The sequence below is a fragment of the Pseudophryne corroboree genome, chromosome 11 (assembly GCF_028390025.1).
Source record: "Pseudophryne corroboree isolate aPseCor3 chromosome 11, aPseCor3.hap2, whole genome shotgun sequence".
Lineage (NCBI taxonomy): Eukaryota > Metazoa > Chordata > Amphibia > Anura > Myobatrachidae > Pseudophryne > Pseudophryne corroboree.
Window position 1 is genome coordinate 165,147,722 of NC_086454.1, and position 14,647 is coordinate 165,162,368.

At 33.2% G+C, this 14,647-nt stretch overlaps 9 non-coding genes across 9 annotated transcripts; 8 read left to right on the plus strand and 1 right to left on the minus strand.

The window, feature by feature from the left end:
• The first annotated feature begins 469 nt into the window (after positions 1 to 469).
• On the plus strand, positions 470 to 541 carry TRNAQ-UUG (transfer RNA glutamine (anticodon UUG)). The gene has a single exon. It is a non-coding gene; the product is annotated as a tRNA-Gln (tRNA).
• Positions 542 to 2,132: 1,591 nt separating this feature from the next.
• TRNAQ-UUG (transfer RNA glutamine (anticodon UUG)) lies at positions 2,133 to 2,204 on the plus strand. Its single transcript has one exon. It is a non-coding gene; the product is annotated as a tRNA-Gln (tRNA).
• Positions 2,205 to 3,794: 1,590 nt separating this feature from the next.
• Positions 3,795 to 3,866, plus strand: TRNAQ-UUG (transfer RNA glutamine (anticodon UUG)). The gene has a single exon. It is a non-coding gene; the product is annotated as a tRNA-Gln (tRNA).
• A 1,589-nt stretch (positions 3,867 to 5,455) lies between these two features.
• Positions 5,456 to 5,527, plus strand: TRNAQ-UUG (transfer RNA glutamine (anticodon UUG)). The gene has a single exon. It is a non-coding gene; the product is annotated as a tRNA-Gln (tRNA).
• Positions 5,528 to 7,745: 2,218 nt separating this feature from the next.
• TRNAT-CGU (transfer RNA threonine (anticodon CGU)) lies at positions 7,746 to 7,819 on the minus strand. The gene has a single exon. It is a non-coding gene; the product is annotated as a tRNA-Thr (tRNA).
• Positions 7,820 to 8,765: 946 nt separating this feature from the next.
• On the plus strand, positions 8,766 to 8,837 carry TRNAQ-UUG (transfer RNA glutamine (anticodon UUG)). The gene has a single exon. It is a non-coding gene; the product is annotated as a tRNA-Gln (tRNA).
• Positions 8,838 to 10,426: 1,589 nt separating this feature from the next.
• On the plus strand, positions 10,427 to 10,498 carry TRNAQ-UUG (transfer RNA glutamine (anticodon UUG)). The gene has a single exon. It is a non-coding gene; the product is annotated as a tRNA-Gln (tRNA).
• Positions 10,499 to 12,086: 1,588 nt separating this feature from the next.
• TRNAQ-UUG (transfer RNA glutamine (anticodon UUG)) lies at positions 12,087 to 12,158 on the plus strand. Its single transcript has one exon. It is a non-coding gene; the product is annotated as a tRNA-Gln (tRNA).
• Positions 12,159 to 13,746: 1,588 nt separating this feature from the next.
• On the plus strand, positions 13,747 to 13,818 carry TRNAQ-UUG (transfer RNA glutamine (anticodon UUG)). Its single transcript has one exon. It is a non-coding gene; the product is annotated as a tRNA-Gln (tRNA).
• Positions 13,819 to 14,647: the final 829 nt, after the last annotated feature.

A 14,647-nucleotide genomic window follows, 5' to 3' on the forward strand; every position in this document is an offset into this window, starting at 1 on the left:
CAAACTTCAATCCATAGGAAAGCACTTTTTGTTCAGTCTACACTCTGTAATCATACTATTGCTTAATTTACAAATTGTGATGTCATAATCAGACTTAACTCACAAGAGACTTTCATCCTTGGTCTATAAAAAAAGGCAGTCCTCTGTTATAAAGCTTGAAACAATTGTAAGCGGCTGATATGCAAATATGACAATACAGAAAAACTGTCAATTCAATGCTAGGATAACATAAGGGGTGATGCTCCAACTGAAATTGGTCCTAGGCATTTGGGTTTCTAGTATTTATCTTCTCCTTAAAAATAGGTTACTTTTTATATATTATCATTGGTTTTAGACAAATATTCTACATAACACCTATTGCATCCCTGAGCTTATTAGAAACTTGAAATCATATATATAAAGTATTGAATTTCTTTTCTTTGCATTTAAAAGATGAGCTCAGTTCAGTGGAAGTCTTTGCTCAGTTGAGGGTTCCATGGTGTAATGGTTAGCACTCTGGATTTTGAATCCAATAATCCGAGTTCAAATCTCGGTGGGACCTAATGTTGATTATTTCTCCTTTTGTTTAAAGCTCCATTTTCATTCAAAGTATGAGTATTGCAAATCTTCATTTACAATTCATATAAATTCCATCATTTTCAGTGGTGTCTTTTGTCTAAACTCATTTTTAAACTTTTCAAATCAGAAGTATGTCAAATATTTGGAAATAAGAAAAGATGCAATAAGAATGCTGAGATCCATTACTTGTGCTCTGGTGTTTATAAATTCTCCATTTTATTTATTTTTTCTTCAGTGTGCACTAATGAGAGGGGAGAACGTATCTTCTTCTTCTAGTAACACCTAGTGCCCTCTATGTTTGAGCAGCAATATAATAACTGATTAATTTGCCCTTGCAAATCTTAGGTATGCCATATTGCTCGATTTGAGACAAAAGTCAATGAGCCATGTAGAGAAAAATCTTCATCAGCCAAAGGATGACACTCATGCTGGCTTCTGATATGGATTTGAAGAGATTTTGTGATATATGTGTCTATTATGTTTTCAAGTATTCATGCTACACCGATGAGCTTATTCCATTCTTGTCCATCAAGAAAAGCAAGTAGCCAATACAGGGATCGAACCCATGACCGTGGGATTACGAGCGCCACACTCTAACCAACTGAGCGAACTGTCCACAGATGTTTTAAGAAGCAAACACAAATCTGGCAAATGTACCTCAAAGCACAGAAAATATTTTGTTTGCATAGCATTTAATTTTTCAAGGAACAGCTTAAGCCATAGAGTCACTTGAAGCATGGGTATCATAAAAATGCACCAGTTTCTTTCCACATTGCAAAATAAAAAAAATGATTAGATAGGACAACAACAAAGATTAATGCATCTAATAATAGTATAAAAATAGACAATTTAGACAAGGAGTAAATGCAATTCTAAGCAAAATCAATCTGATAAATCTAATGCACAATCTTTCTTATCCATTTACAGATTGTTGATAAAGATAAACCCAGGATGTAATTCATTATGTGTTAAATTTAGTATGTTTTACCAAGTTGTGTATAAATAACTTTTAACACAAAAAAATATATAATGGGGAAGTAGCTTAATGTGCCCTTTGGAAATAGAGAATGCTAGCACATTTTGGAATGCAAAGCTTAAGAAAATACAAACTTCAATCCATAGGAAAGCACTTTTTGTTCAGTCTACACTCTGTAATCATACTATAGCTTAATTTACAAATTGTGATGTCATAATCAGACTTAACTCACAAGAGACTTTCATCCTTGGCCTATAAAAAAAGGCAGTCCTCTGTTATAAAGCTTGAAACAATTGTAAGCGGCTGATATGCAAATATGACAATACAGAAAAACTGTCAATTCAATGCTAGGATAACATAAGGGGTGATGCTCCAACTGAAATTGGTCCTAGGCATTTGGGTTTCTAGTATTTATCTTCTCCTTAAAAATAGGTTACTTTTTATATATTATCATTGGTTTTAGACAAATATTCTACATAACACCTATTGCATCCCTGAGCTTATTAGAAACTTGAAATCATATATATAAAGTATTGAATTTCTTTTCTTTGCATTTAAAAGATGAGCTCAGTTCAGTGGAAGTCTTTGATTAGTTGAGGGTTCAATGGTGTAATGGTTAGCACTCTGGACTTTGAATCCAGTAATCCGAGTTCAAATCTCGGTGGGACCTAATGTTGATTATTTCTCCTTTTGTTTAAAGCTCCATTTTCATTGAAAGTATGAGTATTGCAAATCTTCATTTACAAAACATATAAATTCCATCATTTTCAGTGGTGTCCTTTGTCTAAACTCATTTTTAAACTTTTCAAATCAGAAGTATGTCAAATATTTGGAAATAAGAAAAGATGCAATAAGAATGCTGAGATCCATTACTTGTGCTCTGGTGTTTATAAATTCTCCATTTTATTTATTTTTTCTTCAGTGTGCACTAATGGGAGGGGAGAACGTATCTTCTTCTTCTAGTAACACCTAGTGCTCTCTATGTTTGAGCAGCAATATAATAACTGATTAATTTGCCCTTGCAAATCTTAGGTATGCCATATTGCTCGATTTGAGACAAAAGTCAATGAGCCATGTAGAGAAAAATCTTCATCAGCCAAAGGATGACACTCATGCTGGCTTCTGATATGGATTTGAAGAGATTTTGTGATATATGTGTCTATTATGTTTTCAAGTATTCATGCTACACGATGAGCTTATTCCATTCTTGTCCATCAAGAAAAGCAAGTAGCCAATACAAGGATCGAACCCATGACCGTGGGATTACGAGCGCCACGCTCTAACTATCTGAGCTAACTGTCCACAGATGTTTTAAGAAGCAAACACAAAACTGGCAAATGTACCTCAAAGCACAGAACATATTTTGTTTGCATAGCATTTAATTTTTCAAGGAACAGCTTAAGCCATAGAGTCACTTGAAGCATGGGTATCATAAAAATGCACCAGTTTCTTTCCACATTGCAAAATAAAAAAAATGATTAGATAGGACAACAACAAAGATTAATGCATCTAATAATAGTATAAAAATAAACAATTTAGACAAGGAGTAAATGCAATTCTAAGCAAAATCAATCTGATAAATCTAATGCACAATCTTTCTTATCCATTTACAGATTGTTGATAAAGATAAACCCAGGATGTAATTCATTATGTGTTAAATTTAGTATGTTTTACCAAGTTGTGTATAAATAACTTTTAACACAAAAAAATATATAATGGGGAAGTAGCTTAATGTGCCCTTTGGAAATAGAGAATGCTAGCACATTTTGGAATGCAAAGCTTAAGAAAATACAAACTTCAATCCATAGGAAAGCACTTTTTGTTCAGTCTACACTCTGTAATCATACTATAGCTTAATTTACAAATTGTGATGTCATAATCAGACTTAACTCACAAGAGACTTTCATCCTTGGTCTATAAAAAAAGGCAGTCCTCTGTTATAAAGCTTGAAACAATTGTAAGCGGCTGATATGCAAATATGACAATACAGAAAAACTGTCAATTCAATGCTAGGATAACATAAGGGGTGATGCTCCAACTGAAATTGGTCCTAGGCATTTGGGTTTCTAGTATTTATCTTCTCCTTAAAAATAGGTTACTTTTTATATATTATCATTGGTTTTAGACAAATATTCTACATAACACCTATTGCATCCCTGAGCTTATTAGAAACTTGAAATCATATATATAAAGTATTGAATTTCTTTTCTTTGCATTTAAAAGATGAGCTCAGTTCAGTAGAAGTCTTTGATCAGTTGAGGGTTCCATGGTGTAATGGTTAGCACTCTGGACTTTGAATCCAGTAATCCGAGTTCAAATCTCGGTGGGACCTAATGTTGATTATTTCTTCTTTTGTTTAAAGCTCCATTTTCATTCAAAGTATGAGTATTGCAAATCTTCATTTACAATTCATATAAATTCCATCATTTTCAGTGGTGTCCTTTGTCTAAACTCATTTTTAAACTTTTCAAATCAGAAATATGTCAAATATTTGGAAATAAGAAAAGATGCAATAAGAATGCAGAGATCCATTACTTGTCCTCTAGTGTTTAGAAATTCTCCATTTTAATTTTTTTTACTTCAGTGTGCACTAATGAGAGGGGAGAACATATCTTCTTCTTCTAGTAACACCTAGTGCCCTCTATGTTTGAGCAGCAATATAATAACTGATTAATTTGCCCTTGCAAATATTAGGTATGCCATATTGCTCGATTTGAGACAAAAGTCAATGAGCCATGTAGAGAAAAATCTTCATCAGCCAAAGGATGACACTCATGCTGGCTTCTGATATGGATTTGAAGAGATTTTGTGATATATGTGTCTATTATGTTTTCAAGTATTCATGCTACACCGATGAGCTTATTCCATTCTTGTCCATCAAGAAAAGCAAGTAGCCAATACAGGGATCGAAACCCATGACCGTGGCATTACGAGCGCCACACTCTAACCAACTGAGCGAACTGTCCACAGATGTTTTAAGACGCAAACACAAAACTGGCAAATGTACCTCAAAGCACAGAACATATTTTGTTTGCATAGCATTTAATTTTTCAAGGAACAGCTTAAGCCATAGAGTCACTTGAAGCATGGGTATCATAAAAATGCACCAGTTTCTTTCCACATTGCAAAATAAAAAAATTATTAGATAGGACAACAACAAAGATTAATGCATCTAATAATAGTATAAAAATAGACAATTTAGACAGGAGTAAATGCAATTCTAAGCAAAATCAATCTGATAAATCTAATACACAATCTTTATTATCCATTTACAGATTGTTGATAAAGATAATCCCAGGATGTAATTCATTATGTGTTAAATTTAGTATGTTTTACCAAGTTGTGTATAAATAACTTTTAACACAAAAAATATATAATGGGGAATTAGCTTAACATGCCCATTGGAAATAGAGAATGCTAGCACATTTTGGAATGCAAAGCTTAAGAAAATACAAACTTCAATCCATAGGAAAGCACTTTTTGTTCAGTCTACACTCTGTAATCATACTATTGCTTAATTTACAAATTGTGATGTCATAATCAGACTTAACTCACAAGAGACTTTCATCCTTGATCTATAAAAAAAGGCAGTCCTCTGTTATAAAGCTTGAAACAATTGTAAGCGGCTGATATGCAAATATGACAATACAGAAAAACTGTCAATTCAATGCTAGGATAACATAAGGGGTGATGCTCCAACTGAAATTGGTCCTAGGCATTTGGGTTTCTAGTATTTATCTTCTCCTTAAAAATAGGTTACTTTTTATATATTATCATTGGTTTTAGACAAATATTCTACATAACACCTATTGCATCCCTGAGCTTATTAGAAACTTGAAATCATATATATAAAGTATTGAATTTCTTTTCTTTGCATTTAAAAGATGAGCTCAGTTCAGTGGAAGTCTTTGCTCAGTTGAGGGTTCCATGGTGTAATGGTTAGCACTCTGGACTTTGAATCCAATAATCCGAGTTCAAATCTCGGTGGGACCTAATGTTGATTATTTCTGCTTTTGTTTAAAGCTCCATTTTCATTCAAAGTATGAGTATTGCAAATCTTCATTTACAATTCACATAAATTCCATCATTTTCAGTGGTGTCTTTTGTCTAAACTCATTTTTAAACTTTTCAAATCAGAAGTATGTCAAATATTTGGAAATAAGAAAAGATGCAATAAGAATGCTGAGATCCATTACTTGTGCTCTGGTGTTTATAAATTCTCCATTTTATTTATTTTTTCTTCAGTGTGCACTATTGGGAGGGGAGAACGTATCTTCTTCTAGTAACACCTAGTGCCCTCTATGTTTGAGCAGCAATATAATAACTGATTAATTTGCCCTTGCAAATCTTAGGTATGCCATATTGCTCGATTTGAGACAAAAGTCAATGAGCCATGTAGAGAAAAATCTTCATCAGCCAAAGGATGACACTCATGCTGGCTTCTGATATGGATTTTTAGAGATTTTGTGATATATGTGTCTATTATGTTTTCAAGTATTCATGCTACACCGATGAGCTTATTCCATTCTTGTCCATCAAGAAAAGCAAGTAGCCAATACAGGGATCGAACCCATGACCGTGGGATTACGAGCGCCACACTCTAACCAACTGAGCGAACTGTCCACAGATGTTTTAAGAAGCAAACACAAATCTGGCAAATGTACCTCAAAGCACAGAACATATTTTGTTTGCATAGCATTTAATTTTTCAAGGAACAGCTTAAGCCATAGAGTCACTTGAAGCATGGGTATCATAAAAATGCACCAGTTTCTTTCCACATTGCAAAATAAAAAAAAAATGATTAGATAGGACAACAACAAAGATTAATGCATCTAATAATAGTATAAAAATAGACAATTTAGACAAGGAGTAAATGCAATTCTAAGCAAAATCAATCTGATAAATCTTATGCACAATCTTTATTATCCATTTACAGATTGTTGATAAAGATAATCCCAGGATGTAATTCATTATGTGTTAAATTTAGTATGTCTTACCATGGTGTGTAAATAACTTTTAACACAAAAAATATATAATGGGGAATTAGCTTAACATGCCCTTTGGAAATAGAGAATGCTAGCACATTTTGGAATGCAAAGCTTAAGAAAATACAAACTTCAATCCATAGGAAAGCACTTTTTGTTCAGTCTACACTCTGTAATCATACTATAGCTTAATTTACAAATTGTGATGTCATAATCAGACTTAACTGACAAGAGACTTTCATCCTTGGTCTATAAAAAAAGGCAGTCCTCTGTTATAAAGCTTGAAACAATTGTAAGCGGCTGATATGCAAATATGACAATACAGAAAAACTGTCAATTCAATGCTAGGATAACATAAGGGGTGATGCTCCAACTGAAATTGGTCCTAGGCATTTGGGTTTCTAGTATTTATCTTCTCCTTAAAAATAGGTTACTTTTTATATATTATCATTGGTTTTAGACAAATATTCTACATAACACCTATTGCATCCCTGAGCTTATTAGAAACTTGAAATCATATATATAAAGTATTGAATTTCTTTTCTTTGCATTTAAAAGATGAGCTCATTTCAGTAGAAGTCTTTGCTCAGTTGAGGGTTCCATGGTGTAATGGTTAGCAATTTGGACTTTAAATCCAGTAATCCGAGTTCAAATCTCGGTGGGACCTAATGTTGATTATTTCTTCTTTTGTTTAAAGCTCCATTTTCATTCAAAGTATGATTGTTGCAAATCTTCATTTACAAAACATATAAATTCCATCATTTTCAGTGGTGTCCTTTGTCTAAACTCATTTTTAAACTTTTCAAATCAGAAGTATGTCAAATATTTGGAAATAAGAAAAGATGCAATAAGAATGCTGAGATCCATTACTTGTGCTCTGGTGTTTATAAATTCTCCATTTTATTTATTTTTTCTTCAGTGTGCACTATTGGGAGGGGAGAACATATCTTCTTCTTCTAGTAACACCTAGTGCCCTCTATGTTTGAGCAGCAATATAATAACTGATTAATTTGCCCTTGCAAATCTTAGGTATGCCATATTGCTCGATTTGAGACAAAAGTCAATGAGCCATGTAGAGAAAAATCTTCATCAGCCAAAGGATGACACTCATGCTGGCTTCTGATATGGATTTGAAGAGATTTTGTGATATATGTGTCTATTATGTTTTCAAGTATTCATGCTACACCGATGAGCTTATTCCATTCTTGTCCATCAAGAAAAGCAAGTAGCCAATACAGGGATCGAACCCATGACCGTGGGATTACGAGCGCCACGCTCTAACCAACTGAGCTAACTGGCCACAGATGTTACTAAAAGCAAACACAAAACTGGCAAATGTACCTCAAAGCACAGAACATATTTTGTTTGCATAGCATTTCAAGAAACAGCTTAAGCCATAGTCACTTGAAGCATGGGTATCATAAAAATGCTCCAGTTTCTTTCCACATTGCAAAATAAAAAAATGATTAGATGGGACAACAACAAAGATTAATGCATCTAATAATAGTATAAAAATAGACAATTTAGACAAGTAGTAAATGCAATTCTAAGCAAAATCAATCTGATAAATCTAATGCACAATCTTTCTTATCCATTTACAGATTGTTGATAAAGATAAACCCAGGATGTAATTCATTATGTGTTAAATTTAGTATGTTTTACCAAGTTGTGTATAAATAACTTTTAACACAAAAAATATATAATGGGGAAGTAGCTTAATGTGCCCTTTGGAAATAGAGAATGCTAGCACATTTTGGAATGCAAAGCTTAAGAAAATACAAACTTCAATCCATAGGAAAGCACTTTTTGTTCAGTCTACACTCTGTAATCATACTATAGCTTAATTTACAAATTGTGATGTCATAAACAGACTTAACTCACAAGACACTTTCATCCTTGGTCTATAAAAAAGGCAGTCCTCTGTTATAAAGCTTGAAACAATTGTAAGTGGATGATAGGCAAATTTGACAATACAGAAAAACTGTCAATTCAATGCTAGGATAACATAAGGGGTGATGCTCCAACTGAAATTGGTCCTAGGCATTTGGGTTTCTAGTATTTATCTTCTCCTTAAAAATAGGTTACTTTTTATATATTATCATTGGTTTTAGACAAATATTCTACATAACACCTATTGCATCCCTGAGCTTTTTAGAAACTTGAAATCATATATATAAAGTGTTGAATTTCTTTTCTTTGCATTTAAAAGATGAGCTCAGTTCAGTGGAAGTCTTTGCTCAGTTGAGGGTTCCATGGTGTAATGGTTAGCACTCTGGACTTTGAATCCAGTAATCCGAGTTCAAATCTCGGTGGGACCTAATGTTGATTATTTCTCCTTTTGTTTAAAGCTCCATTTTCATTCAAAGTATGAGTATTGCAAATCTTCATTTACAATTCATATAAATTCCATCATTTTCAGTGGTGTCCTTTGTCTAAACTCATTTTTAAACTTTTCAAATCAGAAGTATGTCAAATATTTGGAAATAAGAAAAGATGCAATAAGAATGCAGAGATCCATTACTTGTGCTCTGGTGTTTAGAAATTCTCCATTTTAATTTTTTTTACTTCAGTGTGCACTAATGAGAGGGGAGAACGTATCTTCTTCTTCTAGTAACACCTAGTGCCCTCTATGTTTGAGCAGCAATATAATAACTGATTAATTTGCCCTTGCAAATCTTAGGTATGCCATATTGCTCGATTTGAGACAAAAGTCAATGAGCCATGTAGAGAAAAATCTTCATCAGCCAAAGGATGACACTCATGCTGGCTTCTGATATGGATTTGAAGAGATTTTGTGATATATGTGTCTATTATATTTTCAAGTATTCATGCTACACCGATGAGCTTATTCCATTCTTGTCCATCAAGAAAAGCAAATAGCCAAAACAGGGATTGAACCCATGACCTTGGCATTACGAGTGTCACACTCTAACCAACTGAGCGAACTGTCCACAGATGTTTTAAGAAGCAAACACAAAACTGGCAAATGTACCTCAAAGCACAGAACATATTTTGTTTGCATAGCATTTAATTTTTCAAGGAACAGCTTAAGCCATAGAGTCACTTGAAGCATGGGTATCATAAAAATGCACCAGTTTCTTTCCACATTGCAAAATAAAAAAAATGATTAGATAGGACAACAACAAAGATTAATGCATCTAATAATAGTATAAAAATAAACAATTTAGACAAGGAGTAAATGCAATTCTAAGCAAAATCAATCTGATAAATCTAATGCACAATCTTTCTTATCCATTTACAGATTGTTGATAAAGATAATCCCAGGATGTAATTCATTATGTATTAAATTTAGTATGTTTTACCAAGTTGTGTATAAATAACTTTTAACACAAAAAATATATAATGGGGAAGTAGCTTAATGTGCCCTTTGGAAATAGAGAATGCTAGCACTTTTTGGAATGCAAAGCTTAAGAAAATACAAACTTCAATCCATAGGAAAGCACTTTTTGTTCAGTCTACACTCTGTAATCATACTATAGCTTAATTTACAAATTGTGATGTCATAATCAGACTTAACTCACAAGAGACTTTTATCCTTGGTCTATAAAAAAGGCAGTCCTCTGTTATAAAGCTTGAAACAATTGTAAGTGGATGATAGGCAAATATGACAATACAGAAAAACTGTCAATTCAATGCTAGGATAACATAAGGGGTGATGCTCCAACTGAAATTGGTCCTAGGCATTTGGGTTTCTAGTATTTATCTTCTCCTTAAAAATAGGTTACTTTTTATATATTATCATTGGTTTTAGACAAACATTCTACATAACACCTATTGCATCCCTGAGCTTATTAGAAACTTGAAATCATATATATAAAGTATTGAATTTCTTTTCTTTGCATTTAAAAGATGAGCTCAGTTAAGTGGAATTCTTTGCTCATTTGAGGGTTCCATGGTGTAATGGTTAGCACTCTGGACTTTGAATCCAGTAATCTGAGTTCAAATCTCGGTGGGACCTAATGTTGATTGTTTCTCCTTTTGTTTAAAGCTCCATTTTCATTCAAAGTATGAGTATTGCAAATCTTCATTTACAATTCATTTAAATTCCATCATTTTCAGTGGTGTCCTTTGTCTAAACTCATTTTTAAACTTTTCAAATCAGAAGTATGTCAAATATTTGGAAATAAGAAAAGATGCAATAAGAATGCAGAGATCCATTACTTGTGCTCTGGTGTTTAGAAATTCTCCATTTTAATTTTTTTACTTCAGTGTGCACTAATGAGAGGGGAGAACGTATCTTCTTCTTCTAGTAACACCTAGTGCCCTCTATGTTTGAGCAGCAATATAATAACTGATTAACTTGCCATTGCAAATCATTGGTATGCCATATTGCTCGATTTGAGACAAAAGTCAATGAGCCATGTAGAGAAAAATCTTCATCAGCCAAAGGATGACACTCATGCTGGCTTCTGATATGGATTTTTAGAGATTTTGTGATATATGTGTCTATTATGTTTTCATGTATTCATGCTACACCGATGAGCTTATTCCATTCTTGTCCATCAAGAAAAGCAAGTAGCCAAAACAGGGATCGAACCCATGACCTTGGCATTACATACTCCACGCTCTAACCAACTGAGCTAACTGGCCACAGATGTTACTAGAAGCAAACACAAAACTGGCAAATGTACCTCAAAGCACAGAACATATTTTGTTTGCATAGCATTTAATTTTTCAAGGAACAGCTTAAGCCATAGAGTCACTTGAAGCATGGGTATCATAAAAATGCACCAGTTTCTTTCCACATTGCAAAATAAAAAAAAATGATTAGATAGGACAACAACAAAGATTAATGCATCTAATAATAGTATAAAAATAGACAATTTAGACAAGGAGTAAATGCAATTCTAAGCAAAATCAATCTGATAAATCTAATGCACAATCTTTATTATCCATTTACAGATTGTTGATAAAGATAATCCCAGGATGTAATTCATTATGTGTTAAATTTAGTATGTCTTACCATGGTGTGTAAATAACTTTTAACACAAAAAATATATAATGGGGAATAAGCTTAACATGCCCTTTGGAAATAGAGAATGCTAGCACATTTTGGAATGCAAAGCTTAAGAAAATACAAACTTCAATCCATAGGAAAGCACTTTTTGTTCAGTCTAAACTCTGTAATCATACTATAGCTTAATTTACAAATTGTGATGTCATAATCAGACTTAACTCACAAGAGACTTTCATCCTTGGTCTTTAAAAAAAGGCAGTCCTCTGTTATAAAGCTTGAAACAATTGTAAGCGGCTGATATGCAAATATGACAATACAGAAAAACTGTCAATTCAATGCTAGGATAACATAAGGGGTGATGCTCCAACTGAAATTGGTCCTAGGCATTTGGGTTTCTAGTATTTATCTTCTCCTTAAAAATAGGTTACTTTTTATATATTATCATTGGTTTTAGACAAACATTCTACATAACACCTATTGCATCCCTGAGCTTATTAGAAACTTGAAATCATATATATAAAGTATTGAATTTCTTTTCTTTGCATTTAAAAGATGAGCTCAGTTAAGTGGAATTCTTTGCTCATTTGAGGGTTCCATGGTGTAATGGTTAGCACTCTGGACTTTGAATCCAGTAATCCGAGTTCAAATCTCGGTGGGACCTAATGTTGATTATTTCTCCTTTTGTTTAAAGCTCCATTTTCATTCAAAGTATGAGTATTGCAAATCTTCATTTACAATTCATATAAATTCCATCATTTTCAGTGGTGTCCTTTGTCTTAACTCATTTTTAAACTTTTCAAATCAGAAGTATGTCAAATATTTGGAAATAAGAAAAGATGCAATAAGAATGCAGAGATCCATTACTTGTGCTCTGGTGTTTAGAAATTCTCCATTTTAATTTTTTTTACTTCAGTGTGCACTAATGAGAGGGGAGAACGTATCTTCTTCTTCTAGTAACACCTAGTGCCCTCTATGTTTGAGCAGCAATATAATAACTGATTAATTTGCCCTTGCAAATCTTAGGTATGCCATATTGCTCGATTTGAGACAAAAGTCAATGAGCCATGTAGAGAAAAATCTTCATCAGCCAAAGGATGACACTCATGCTGGCTTCTGATATGGATTTGAAGAGATTTTGTGATATATGTGTCTATTATATTTTCAAGTATTCATGCTACACCGATGAGCTTATTCCATTCTTGTCCATCAAGAAAAGCAAGTAGCCAAAACAGGGATCGAACCCATGACCTTGGCATTACGAGTGTCACACTCTAACCAACTGAGCGAACTGTCCACAGATGTTTTAAGAAGCAAACACAAAACTGGCAAATGTACCTCAAAGCACAGAACATATTTTGTTTGCATAGCATTTAATTTTTCAAGGAACAGCTTAAGCCATAGAGTCACTTGAAGCATGGGCATCATAAAAATGCACCAGTTTCTTTCCACATTGCAAAATAAAAAAATGATTAGATAGGACAACAACAAAGATTAATGTATCTAGTAATAGTATAAAAATAGACAATTTAGACAAGGAGTAAATGCAATTCTAAGCAAAATCAATCTGATAAATCTAATGCACAATCTTTATTATCCATTTACAGATTGTTGATAAAGATAATCCCAGGATGTAATTCATTATGTGTTAAATTTAGTATGTTTTACCATGTTGTGTATAAATAACTTTTAACACAAAAAATATATAATGGGGAAGTAGCTTAATGTGCCCTTTGGAAATAGAGAATGCTAGCACATTTTGGAATGCAAAGCTTAAGAAAATACAAACTTCAATCCATAGGAAAGCACTTTTTGTTCAGTCTACACTCTGTAATCATACTATAGCTTAATTTACAAATTGTGATGTTATAATCAGACTTAACTCACAAGAGACTTTCATCCTTGGTCTATAAAAAAGGCAGTCCTCTATTATAAAGCTTGAAACAATTGTAAGTGGATGATAGGCAAATATGACAATACAGAAAAACTGTCAATTCAATGCTAGGATAACATAAGGGGTGATGCTCCAACTGAAATTGGTCCTAGGCATTTGGGTTTCTAGTATTTATCTTCTCCTTAAAAAAAGGTTACTTTTTATATATTATCATTGGTTTTAGACAAATATTCTACATAACACCTATTGCATCCCTGAGCTTATTAGAAACTTGAAATCATATATATAAAGTATTGAATTTCTTTTCTTTGCATTTAAAAGATGAGCTCAGTTCAGTAGAAGTATTTGCTCAGTTGAGGGTTCCATGGTGTAATGGTTAGCACTCTGGACTTTGAATCCAGTAATCTGAGTTCAAATCTCGGTGGGACCTAATGTTGATTGTTTCTCCTTTTGTTTAAAGCTCCATTTTCATTCAAAGTATGAGTATTGCAAATCTTCATTTACAATTCATTTAAATTCCATCATTTTCAGTGGTGTCCTTTGTCTAAACTCATTTTTAAACTTTTCAAATCAGAAGTATGTCAAATATTTGGAAATAAGAAAAGATGCAATAAGAATGCAGAGATCCATTACTTGTGCTCTGGTGTTTAGAAATTCTCCATTTTAATTTTTTTTACTTCAGTGTGCACTAATGAGAGGGGAGAACGTATCTTCTTCTTCTAGTAACACCTAGTGCCCTCTATGTTTGAGCAGCAATATAATAACTGATTAATTTGCCATTGCAAATCATAGGTATGCCATATTGCTCGATTTGAGACAAAAGTCAATGAGCCATGTAGAGAAAAATCTTCATCAGCCAAAGGATGACACTCATGCTGGCTTCTGATATGGATTTTTAGAGATTTTGTGATATATGTGTCTATTATGTTTTCATGTATTCATGCTACACCGATGAGCTTATTCCATTCTTGTCCATCAAGAAAAGCAAGTAGCCAAAACAGGGATCGAACCAATGACCTTGGCATTACATACTCAACGCTCTAACCAACTGAGCTAACTGGCCACAGATGTTACTAGAAGCAAACACAAAACTGGCAAATGTACCTCAAAGCACAGAACATATTTTGTTTGCATAGCATTTAATTTTTCAAGGAACAGCTTAAGCCATAGAGTCACTTGAAGCATGGGTATCATAAAAATGCACCAGTTTCTTTCCACATTGCAAAATAAAAAAAAATGATTAGATAGGACAACAACAA